This window comes from Apodemus sylvaticus, chromosome 1, assembly GCF_947179515.1.
Source record: "Apodemus sylvaticus chromosome 1, mApoSyl1.1, whole genome shotgun sequence".
NCBI classification, from domain to species: Eukaryota; Metazoa; Chordata; class Mammalia; order Rodentia; family Muridae; genus Apodemus; species Apodemus sylvaticus.
The window spans coordinates 30,879,241-30,891,952 of record NC_067472.1 but is presented as its reverse complement, the minus strand read 5'-3'; the positions used below and the strand labels follow the sequence as shown (position 1 = coordinate 30,891,952).

Sequence of the window (12,712 nt, the reverse complement as noted above, 5' to 3'; positions counted from 1 at the left end):
TAGGCATCTAGTTCTCTTGTTCTGTGACGGCCATAATAAATAGTGACCCAGGCATTCCATTGGGTGAACGTTTCTGTTCTGTGTACCAACAGAATGACCCCTTTTGTTCCCTTGGGATAGTGCTGGTCCCACGAGAAGGGTGTAGACGTGAAAGGAAATGGCGTTAGACTTGTGCAATATTGTTCTTGCTGCAGTTAAAAGAAACTGATGGTTCAGCATTAATGTCGAGCAAGTTTTCAAACTGTTTGCAGAGGAAATAATAGGAACATAGAACAAGTGATAGACATCTTCCCAGTGGGCTGATTCTCTTAGAGAGTATTCTTTCCAAAATTTTGACAGGTTTATTGAGAGGTAATTCACATACTATAAAACTCACTCATTTGAAATGCATGGGAGAATGGAGATTTTTTTTAGTGAATTTAAAGGCATACAACCATCACAACATTTAGTTTTATAATATTTTGAATTATTTAGAAGTCTCTCCTATTTGTTGTTCCAAAGTGCCAGGACTTTCTTTCCCTAAGCTTTCCCTGTCTGAACCAAAGGTGAATGAGACAAGCTACTGTCTCTCCTGTGTGCCACGTGCCCTTGTCATGCTCTGAGATTCATCTCTACCGCTGCATGCACTTCTGAGTTATTGTCCCCTTGTTCACTAGTATTCAACTGAATAAATATAGCACATTTTATATTCATTTATCCCCTGATATTGACTTCCTCATTTTTGGCAACTATGAATAATACTGTTGTATGTTTCTTGCTCTGTGTAGACATGTTACCATCTCCCTAAGACATATCCAGAAGGATTACTGTTGGGTGATATGATAAACTCACATTCAACCTTTCAATAAACAATAAAGCTTTCCTTTTAAAAACATTCTTGTGAATACTTATTGGTTGTTTTATTTTCATTAGATGTAGTCTCTTCCACTTACTATTTTTAAAATTTTTAAAATTACACTTATTAATTTGTGTGTGTCCCATCCAAGTACTAATCAGGCCAACCCAGCTTAGCTTCGGAGATCAGATGAGATCTGGCATGCTCATGGTGGTACCACTCTTGGACATACATCTAAAAGATGCCCCACCACACCTCATGGACATGTGCTCCATGATGTTCATAGCAGTCTTATTCATAATAGACAGAAGCTGGAACCTATCCACATGTCCCTCAACAGAGATATAGATACAGAAAATATTATTAATTTACACAAGGGAATACTATTCAGCTATTAAGAAAGAGGACATCATGAATTTTGCAGGCAAATAGATGGAACTAGAAATTATTATCCTGAGTGAGGTAACTCAGACCCAAAAGGACATATATGGCATGAACTCACTATTAAATGAATACTAGTCAAAAAGTAGAGAATGCCTAGAATACAACCCACAGAATTTAAGAAGTTTAATAACCAGAAAGGCCAAGTGAGGATGCTTCAATCCCATTTAGTAGGGGGAAGAAAATAATCTCTGGAGGCAGAGAGAGGGAGATACCTCAGTAGGAGAGGGGAGGCGGGGAAAGAGGAACAGGATTGCGTATAGGGGGCAGGAGAGAAGCTCAGAGGGCCAGCAGAATAAATGGAAATATGCAGCCTCAGAAGGTGAAGGTAGGGAGGGCCTCTAGAAAGTACCAGAGACCTGGGGTGGGGGGTGGGTAAGAGACTCTTAGGACTCAACAGGAGTGATCTTAGATGAAATGTCCAACAGTGCGGGGAGGGAACTTGTAGAGTTCCCCTCCAGTGAAAAGACAGCATCAAGAGGGGAGATGGGATTGTCATCCCACAGTCAAAAGTTCTGACCAAGAATTGTTCCTGTCTAAAAGAACTGCAGGGACAAAAATGGAGAAGAGACTGAGGAAAAAGAGGTCTAGTGACTGGCCCAACTGGGGCTCCACCTCATGGGGAGACATCGATGCCTGACAATATTACTGATGCTATGATGTTCTTACAGACAGGAGCCAAGCATTGCTGCCCTCCAAGAAGCCCAACCAGCTGCTTACTGAGACAGAAGTAGAAGCTTACACCCAACCATTGGACTGAAGTCAGAGACCTCTGTGGTTGAATTAAGGGAAGGATGGAAGAAGCAAAAGAGGGGGGCAGCAGTCTCCACTAATCCAGACCTCTGGGAGCTCCCAGACACTTAGCCACCAACCAGGCAGCATGCGTGACCTGGTCTGAGGCTCTGGAAACGTATATAGCAGAGGACTGCCTCGTCTGGCTTCAGAAGGAGAAGATGTATCTAATCCTCCATAGACTTGAGGTCCCAGGGAGTGGAGGGGTGGCCTGGTGGTGGGGAGCATTCTCTTAGAGACAGGGGAGAAAAAATGGGATGAGGAACTCTGGAGGGGGGAATGGCTGGATTGTTAATAAAGTAATAATAAAAAATAAGATGAAACTATATGTGTGAGTGTAGGCTCATGTGGGGAGGGGCTGTGTGTCATGGAGCATATGTGATGGTCAGAGGACAACTTTTGGGAATCAGTTCTCTCCTTCTGCCATGTGGCTCTGTGGGTCCTTGAGAACAAAGTTATGGAAAGTGTCCATATGAGATATCCTACCAACTCTATATTGATACATTGTTAAATGATTTCTTCTTGCCAGCTCTAAATTGATACATTGTTAAATGACTTCTTCTAAAAAATAAAAATAAAAAAAAATAAATGACTTCGTCTTTAATTATTTTCCTGTGCTTTAATTTAGGTAGTATGAACTGTATTCTTTCTAGGAGACAATCAACCACTCCCTATCCAATTAAAATAATACAACAAAAAGAGACTTGAAAGACCTTGGTCCAAATTCATCCTCTATGGGCAATTCAAAATATGAAATGTTTTATTCAAATTCTGACTTTCTTTAAATGAAGCAACCCACAAATAAAATGGGGTTATGAGCCACATACTCCATGCGTGTCAGATCTCATCTGGAATGCCACGTGCAGGTCTGTGCAAGAGAAAAAGAACATTTGCTAAGAAGAATTGGAAACAATGAGGAGCACGTAAGGTTGTCACGGTATCCTCACCTATTTATTCATTATTTATTTTAAACGTTTGTGGGTATGCATACATGTCCTGTAATAGGCATGGATATGTGTGCTTGTATGTGTGTGCGTGTATGGAGGTCAGAAGTCAACCTTTGGCGGTGTTCCTCAGTAGCCATCCATCTTGCTTTTTGATACATGGTTTATAACCAGTGTGAGGCTCCCACGTGGGGCTAGGCCAGAATGCTCCAGGGATCCACTTGTCTCTGCTTCCCCAGAGCTGGAATTTTAAGTGTACTATGATACCCAGTTTGCTTGTTTTGTTTTTGGTGTAGGTTCTGGGATTCAAACTCAGACCCCGATGTTGGGGCAGCAAGCACTTTGCCTGATGGAGCTGTCTTGCCATTCCTACTTACTGCTTTCTTAGAGAAAAGAATGTACTTAATAGCTCACGCTGTCCTGGGAAATACTATGTAACCCAGCTTGGCCTTGAACTTGCAGAAGTCTTTTTACTTCTGCCTCCTGAATCTGGGAATTACAAGTGTGAGTCTCAGTGCCTTGCTCCACAGTTTTTATTCTGATAAAATCCGCTCAGTCTTTTTTGTTATGTATACACATAAGAACATATATTATGATTTCTTTATTTTTATTATTTGTGTGTATATGTGCGCGTGTGTGTTTGTCTGTCTGTATGTCACGTGTGTGCAGGTGCCTGTGGAGGCCAGCAGAGGGCAATTCTAGAACTAGAGTCACAGGTGGTTTTGAGAGACGCAACGCGAGTGTGGGAACCAAACCTGAACTATCTGCAAAAGTAGCAAGTGCTTTTCACCTTCCAACATCTCTCACTTTTATGCATATATTTTAATCACACAACTAAATTATGTTTTTCATGGTATAAGAATTCTGATTTTAATTTTCCCATGGTGTGTTTTTTATAAACGTACATTTTAAAAACTGTGTAACTGTCTATAATAAAGTGGTATCATATTACAACCTTTTCATTTTTTTCCCATTTTCTCGTATGTGAATGACACCATGAAGACCATCTTTATGTTCACAAGTGTGCTGCAAATCAAATTTAAAGAGAAACATAATTATCATATAGTTCTTCCAAGAAAAAAAGTAGTATTTGGAGATCTTGAGACAATTCTTCTGGGAAATAAACGAAGAGAAGAATTAGTCCAGATACAAAGATTTGAATCTGTGCTGAAATGAACCATGTGCTAAAGAGGGTTCAGACAGAGATGTGAACATAATATCCAATGTAAGGGGGCAGAATTCTGTTTATTAGGACATGGAGAATGTGACCACAAATACATCAATAAAATCAACAGAAGACTCCATGCAACAAAACCTTCACTGGTTTCCTCCACCTTGGATTTAGCAAAAGCTGGTGTTGAGTAGGGTCTTTCCTCATACCACAGATTCTTTAGTGACACATTTGAATAACTGCATATGAAGAATGAGCCTCGCAGGCAGGGAGGGGTGGGCTGGCCAGCACAGTCCTCTCCAAATCATGCCTGAGCTTCTATCAAGACAGAACTGAAACCCAAATGTCTAACAAGTTTAGAAAGCTGAATGGTCTGACTGAATGATAAAGGCACCACTGAGGGTACCGAGGGAGCCCCCTTCCTATTATGTTACGCTGGGTTAGGGAAAGTTATGGGTGTATAGTTTCCCTCTAAATCTCTGAATCAATTTGGACCATGGTTTGTGGAGTGATGTCCAGTATGTATCCGTAAAGCAGAAAATGACTTGGCATGGTGGCACAGATACTTAATCAGCGTCCTGTTGGCAGAGGCGGAAGTGGAGGCAGAGGCGGAAGTGGAGGCAGAGGCGGAGGCGGAGGCGGAGGCAGAGACAGAGGCAGAGTCAGGCCCGGAAGTAGAACAAAGCAAGCCACTGAAACCAACTAGGAATGATCAACCCTTTCAAAGATGCAAAGATAAAGGTTAGTTCTGCAGAGGGAAAATGTATGTGAGTAGAGGTGGTACGACCATCTTCCTGAGAGTGACTGTAAACACAGCAGATCTAGATGTGTTTGTGCCCGCTCGCTCAGCCTTCCCTAAGATGCTGTGTCCCTGTCCCTGTCCCTGCCCCATGAACAATTCCACAGTCATTTCCTTCTTAAGAGCTAGACCCACCATGATGAATGGAAATTGATGTCAGCTAAGGCCAGTTAAGTCACCATTGTAGGTCATCAGTTACTAAAAGCCTGTTCATAAACACGAGCTTGCTTCAGGTCTGATATGCTTAGTAGAGTGTATTTTTATAGAGAACACTTTCTCTGTCTTCACATAGCTTTTTGATGAGCCTAAAGCAAGTAAGTGGCAGCACGATCTGTTTCTCCCTCTTCAGTATGGGCGTACTTGAAAATATTCATATAGAACCATTGGTAAAAATATTTTTATTGATAAGATGTGTTATTTTGACTTTTAAACTGAGAGATATTGAGTGATTATCCTTGTCATTTACAAAGCTAATATTATAACTTAACCTCTCACATCAGTTTTAGTTTCAAGGAAACATTTTCTAGCAATGGACAAACAGAATTTCAGTCATGTTAATAAGATTTAAATTATAATTAAAATTTGAGTTTTAGGAGATAAAATCCAAATAATTATATCCTCCCAAAACATCTGATTGACTTCATGATGTAAGTCAGCTTGAATCTAAACATTGTTGTTACTGATTAGATTTTCTATTTAGAAGTTTCTTTGAATAATAACACTTTTACTATGAACAAAATGTGTAAGTTGAATCTGGCATATGTGAAAATCTTATCTATAACCTAGACTTTGCAGACTAAGTTGGACAGAATATTTTATTTCCATGATTATTTTCTTTCTTTTCTATTCCTTTTAATTGAGATCTCAGTATGTAGCTCTGGCTGGCCTAGAACTCTATATGAAGGCCAGGAGGGCCTAGAGTTCTGCCTGCCTCCTCCTCCCAAGTTCTGGGACTAAAGACGTGTTACTACTCCCTGTCTTTGAAAAAAAATTAAAGCAATATTTTCTATAAAGGTACATTTGACCTCAAAGGACTGACTTATACTTTGAATTGGTAGAACATTTGGCTTTCCTCCAATAGTCAGAGCAAAACTAAAGAAAGCAAAAAGGAAGGAGATGGGGAAGAAATGAGTCTAGCTAAGCCGTGTTATATTTTAAACATTTTGGTTAACCTCCTTTGATTCTTATGTAAAGAAGTGAATCAAAAGTCCAAACTGGAGTTAGCAATCAGTGTCTAATACTGACTTTCATTTAAATTTCAATTCTGTTTTTCCAAAAGAAACATGTTTAGCAAATTTTAACAGATAGAAAAACACCAGTGTATGCTGAAGATCTAACCACCAGTTTGACAGTAAGAGGCAACTAAGGGGTTAGATGTGGTTCAGAGTGGACTGAGATGCTGATCTGATAAGACGGATTTCCTTGAAAACGAGGGGAGTAAGCTGAGTCTGGTGGAACAGCAGAGCCTATATTCTTAGCATCTTGGTTAGAGCCTGTATTCCCAGCAACTTGGCAGGCAGAGGCAAGAGAATCACAAGGTCAAGGTTGGGATGCAGAGTGAACTTAAGGCTAGTCTGGGCAGGTGAGACCTTTTCTGAAAATACACAAGTAAAAGGAGGTCTGGGCATATAGCTCAGTATTGTAGGTTGCTTAAAATAGATGTAGTACTGGGCAAAAGACCCAGCCCTGTGTGTGTGGGGAAGTTAGGAAGGAAGGAAAGAGGGAAAGAAAGAAGGAAAGGAGGAGGGTAGAAACTCTGCCTAGTAGTAGTTGTCTCTCCGAGAGGCACACAGGTCACGCAAGAGCAGAGTGAAAGAGGCTATCTGGCAGCCAGGAAAGGCAGAATCCCATGTCTACACCTTGATCGTCAACTTTTGGCTTCCAGAACTATGAGACAACAAATTTCTGTTCTTTCAATCACACGCAGATCTTGCAGCAGCCCAGAGTGACTAATACAGTCAAGTTGCCCTTCTGTTTGATGAAAGTCTTGTTGATTTTGGACATAGTTAGATGTTCACTATGAAGCCTCGATATTATGGAGACAATACTGAGTTTTTCTTTCTCTCTCTGTTATTATGTTGAGTTACTGTGATTGTTTTTCAAATAATAAAAGCATTTTTCTATTCCTGGGATAAGTCCATCTGGTTAGGATAACGTATCCATTTTCTCTATTGGATTGGATTTGCTAAAATATTCAAACAAAATAAAGTTTAAGACAAAAGAAATCCCAAAGGTGAGAATTATTCATTGACTTATCTTTAGAACCAAATCAAATTCAACAGGCCCAGAGAAATCTCGAAGCAGCAGATGAAATTAATAATATTCTAGAGCAGGAATATAAAACTGACAGAATTATAGATCAGAATGACAGCCACAATACTCTGAGTCAGTTTATTAAACAACAAAGGAGGGTGGCTTCAATTTTCCCTCATCTCGAAGAAAGTCTTATATTTTACAAGGAATGAAAAACCTGACACAATACTTACATGGATACTCACTAAGGAAACAATAAAGCTATGGACTCAGGTGACCAGTTCTGCATCCTTTTGCCAAGTGTTCCTCTACTTTTCCATTACCATCACAAAACAATGTGCATAATTACATGAAGGAGAGACAGAGGCTTGGACATAAATGAAGATGGTCTACAAAGGGATATCACAAAACTCCATGATTTTGATGTCTTTCAAATATTTATTAAGTACACAAGGGGTCCTGAGACTAAGAAGTTTGAGGCTCTCTAAAGTATAGTTAGCTTCTGGGCATCTTTGGTCCCATCTAGCACCACAATTGCAGTCATTTATCTGAAGGCCCTTGGGCAGCTTTTCAGGAACAATAAATGAAGCTCATTCCAGAGGCTGCTCATGGTAGAATTTCAAGCCATAATGAAGAAATGTAGGAAACCAGTCAGTACAGTGGGATATCGGAGAGGGTTTGGGATTGGGTGAAATTTTAATCTCTGGTTCATAATGTCCCACATTTTATAACAGACACTGAGAGGAGACTGACCCAATCTCTTTAATGCATTGTTTGCAATGTAGCCTTGGGTAATTTCTGCAACTTAACTTTGCTTCCTCCTTCCTCATGGGGTCATCTCAGGAAAACACTATTGTTTTGCTTTTTAAAACATCAAAAGTATTGTGATATTTTCAATTGTATTGACAGTACCTATAATCGCCTAAGAAAGGAACCTCTGAGAAAAAGGAAAGGAACCTCTGGTTGTAAAGAGGGGAAGACCTACTTAAATGTAGGTAGCACCATTTTGTGGGCTGGTGTCCTGTACTGAATAAAAGTAGAAAAAGAGTTGAATAGCAGCTTCCATCTCCTGCTTCTTGACTGCAGATGGAGACTGGCTGACCCAAACTCCTGCCTCTATGCCTTCTCCAACAGGATTGACTGCATTTTCCAACAATGAGCTTAAATAAGCCCCTCCCCCTTTAAGTTACTTTTGCCAGAGTTGTCTTATCACAGCAGCAGAAAATTAACTAGTATGGCTGCAGCTTAGTTCCTGGATTCAGGTGAAGGGTTAGTTGAGGCAAGTATAAACTAGACCTTGGCACATAAGACACTTAAACTATAAAATAGTTTAAACTATAAAATAGATAAAAGTCATAGATGTTTTCTGCAATCCTGGCCCCAAGAAATTAGAGTCCAAGAAACAATGGCCTTTAAACCCAAAGGTTCAAAGCATGGATAAGGAAGCCTGCTCCATTGCTGTTCTATTTATATTTTAAGACTATGCAAAAATACAAGGAGGGTCAGAATGAGAATTTTTGCTCCTGATTCTAAGCAAAGCAGTAAGAGGCGGTCTGTGACCCTGTGCCATTAATTTTTGGGGTTAGGTGGGAGCTAAATAGGTATAAATGTTCTAAAAATGTTTATTTTAACTTTTATATTCAGAGCCAGATTGGTTGTTAATGTTTGAAGTTGTCTCCATCCCCCCCCCCCTAAAAAAAAAGAATACTTGCCTTTATTTTCAACCTTCAGTTTGGCTTTATGGAAATGTTCAAGGTGTTATGCAGACATTTTGCTAAAATTCACAAGACAAATTTCTCCAATAGTTCAAGTCAGCCTCAACAAAACAATCTATGTGAATCAAGTTAAATGTGTTTTATGTTGGAGCTAGAGGGGAAAAAGAACATCTAATATGCAATATCTGCAAAAAATATTCTGCTGCTTTGCTAATTTCTAGTAACTATGACACGACTTCAACTGGTCTGACACAGCAACTTTGAACTGGAAACCCTCCCCAAAAGAAGTTTCCAAAGTTAAAGAGCAAATTACAGACAGAACACACAGGCAGGAAACAAATCCAGGGATACTGGCTTCCCTTGCAATGTCTTAGGTGCAAAAACACAGCTCCCTTCTTCCTTGGAAGTATTACAAAAAACGGGACTGGAAATTACCCACTTGTGCTTGTCCTTCAACAAGATTCAGGAGCGTTAGGGCAGACCTCATAGCAAGTGGCAAATGACCTATTATCTCTGAAATCATTTAAAGCTTGATTGTTGAGAATATGTAAACGTCTTTCTCTCTCCATGCTCTATGGGGTTTGGCTGTCCTGTCTCAGATGATAATGCAATCATCTGTAGAAAACACAAATTCTCTTATTAACACTTGAGCCCTAGGAAGCTTCCTGTGTGAAAGGCAAACCCAGCAGACCCCTAGTCCTCCAACGACATAACCAAGAGTCTTTGGCTTGATTGATTTGATTGGATCTTAGTTGACTGCCTTACTTTTTCATCTCTGTGATTTGGCAAGGACTCTTAAGGGCAAGTCTGACTGTCAGAGGATCTTTCATCAGACATAATGTAGAAAGTCCCTGTCAAGTTCAAATGTTTTCAGGCTGTAATCCGGGCATTTTGCAGGGATTCATAAGACTGTGCGAATTCATGCTCCCATTTGCAAGGCTGCCTCAAAGAGCTACAGAGCTTCCTCCCTCTTCCTCAAATCCAGTTAATCAACTTTATCTATAAATCAGGCAAGAAATCAGTCCTCCCTGTCTCCATTTGTCCTGTCACTCTTACCATATTCAACCTCCAAACCCATTTCTCTAACTTTTCCCATGATTACAAAGTTCAGATAGCACCAGGCAGACCATGGCACACCCTTGCTTGGCATGTTCCTTGGTTATAAATTTAAAGCTTTACATTACTGGAAGTCTGAACTCTCTCATGCCTTAGCTCCGGTGCTTGAGAGGTAGGGTCTATTTCATAGTTCAGATAAGAAGTGTTGGCCCCTAACATGTTCATTTGTTAAAGGCTTGGTGTGATTGGATTATGAGGACTGAGACATAACCTACTTATTAATCTCTATGCATGAATTAATAATTTAATAACATGGGAAGTGATGGAAATTCAACTATGGCTCCTATTTGGAGGAAGAGGCCACTGTGGGGGAAGGAGTATTTCTTTGGCAGCTGTAACTTGTCCCAGATCCCTTCCAGTTTTTTTGTCTGCTTTTGTTCTCCATGAAGTGACCTGTGTTCCATAGCAGGCCACATCATATTCTATATCACCCCACATAGACCCAGAAACAATGGTTTATCACCCAAGGGATCAACTGCTAGAGAACATGAATCTCTTTTCCTTTCAAGTTTTCTTAGGTGTTTGTTCACAGGGTAGTTGTTAATACTAAAGTTAGTTAATACATTAACAATTAGAATAAATACTGGCTGCACAAAAAGAAACCTGCCGTGTTGATGAGAGCTACAATGATCAGTTTTCTTTGAGACACACCTATGGGCTCTGGAGATGGCTTTCCTTTATATGCCATACCTTTCCTTCTTGTATTGTATTTTTTTCTAAAGCATGTGAATGGGGAGGATTAGTTTATATGTCTTACAAATACCCAGTTCCTGGCCTGTGGCTATTCCCAGGGTTATTGTAAGGCTCCAAAAACAATGACCAGAAGCTCCAAGCATGAGCATCCTCTTCCTTCACATGAAATATTCTGCCTAGTGTCTCTAACTGAAGTGTTACCTGTTGAGCTTTTGGCTGGATATTTTTCTGTCATATGCACAGAGCTACTACTCTGAGAAAAAGACAGGATGCAGATGGATGAGAATTTCTATTGTTTCATAGGTGTCAAAATATTTGAGTTAAGCTATCCTGAGCCTGGCAATGTAATCAGAACTAGTCTTTAATGGATCACAAGAAGGGTATGGAGGCATTCTGAATACCTCAAAATGAAAATATGTTCTCTGTAAAATATTTTAAAATATTTGTATCTATCTCTCTTTTTGTAAAAAAAAGACCAAAGTTTCCAACCACTGATCACCTTCAATAGAAAGAAGCAATGGAGACAATTATTAAATAGATTGATTCCTAGGTTTTTTTTCTCTTGTATCAATTTTTGTATTTAAAAAGAAATCCCATCTCCTCTCAACCTGAAAGGAATACCCACATATTGCAAATACTGCTACCTCAGTGAAAAACGCAGTTCCTATTCCAACACAGAATTTTAGGAATGTATTTCTCTTTCATCGACCACATGGTCAGGGACAGGAATCCAACTGGCTTGGGGCCACTGGAGCAGCTCCTGCTGACTGTAATAAGAGTATTATTTACTACACAGGAGATGAGATGTGGGGAGAACCAGTGAGACAGAACTTGTGAATGAGGGCTAGGGAGATGATCTGTCCGGAGACTGAGGTCCTAGGTACAACAAGCCAACTATTCACTGTCATTAACTTTTCCTTTCCCTCACCTCCAGAGCCCATTGATTCCAGGCAAACAGGTCAACGACAGGAGTTTCCTCCAATTGCTCCTTTCGTACTTACACACATTTTCAATTTGGTCCCTTGATCCACCAAGTTTAAAATATTTACTATCTGACTTTGCAGGAAAGTTTTGCCCAGCCCTGCTCTAGATCAACTCCTTTAAGGACAAGTAATGAAGTTAACTTCCTCTCTTCTTATGCATTGCTTCAACTAAGTGTCAGTACAAACTTAATGAGGCAGAAACGCCCACTACTATATGTCTCATTGGAGAGTGCACTAGTGGGAGATGCATAGTTAAAGGACACTTTTATCCTAGAGGGCATCTACTGTCAAAGTGCTTTCCCATCACTTATAGGATTTTATGACGCCTACTATGGTTCTCAGAAGGCTGAAAATCTGCACCTTCCAGGTTCATTTGGACCTACACAGTTATAATGGGTGATGCGTAGCAACCAAGGAAAGAAGCCCTCAGCTGAGTGGCAGGCACTTTAGCCTACCACACCTTGTCTCTCAATTTGTAGGTAGGCTCCGGTGTTTGAGTCACAGCTTCTTTCTTTAGATCACTGTCTTGTGGGAGCAATCACTAGGCATGAACTGAAGCCATGCTAAAAAACAAAAAACAAAAAACAAAAACAAAAACAAAAAAACACAAAAAAACCCTCAAAAAACCAAACACCCCCACTCCAAAACCCCACTTAAGTAAAATTAATCATTGAAGGAAAAAATGGCAGAAGAATATGCTTAGCTGCAGTAGAAAAACCCACTCCAGCTTGTTCAGAGACTATTTTACTTTCTTTTCTCAAATAAAATATCAAACACACATATTTGATCTTCGTTTTTTGAACCTTTAATGGTATTTAATATTCTCTTTCATCCAGTCACATAGCTGCATGGGATTTGCCCTTTACTAGTAAGGCTAATGTGCAGCTAATTGACACTTCAGGTGACCTTATACTAAAACACAAAGGCCTTTCAGGGCATGATGTGTAACAACTACTTTATGCTTACGTTG

General features: G+C 39.9%; 1 protein-coding gene across 2 annotated transcripts in view; it reads right to left on the bottom strand.

Moving 5' to 3' along the window:
- Prkg1 (protein kinase cGMP-dependent 1) overlaps positions 1-12,712 on the bottom strand; it is a 1,198,874-nt gene that overhangs the window by 573,791 nt on the left and 612,371 nt on the right. The gene's annotated exons all lie outside the window — the stretch shown is intronic.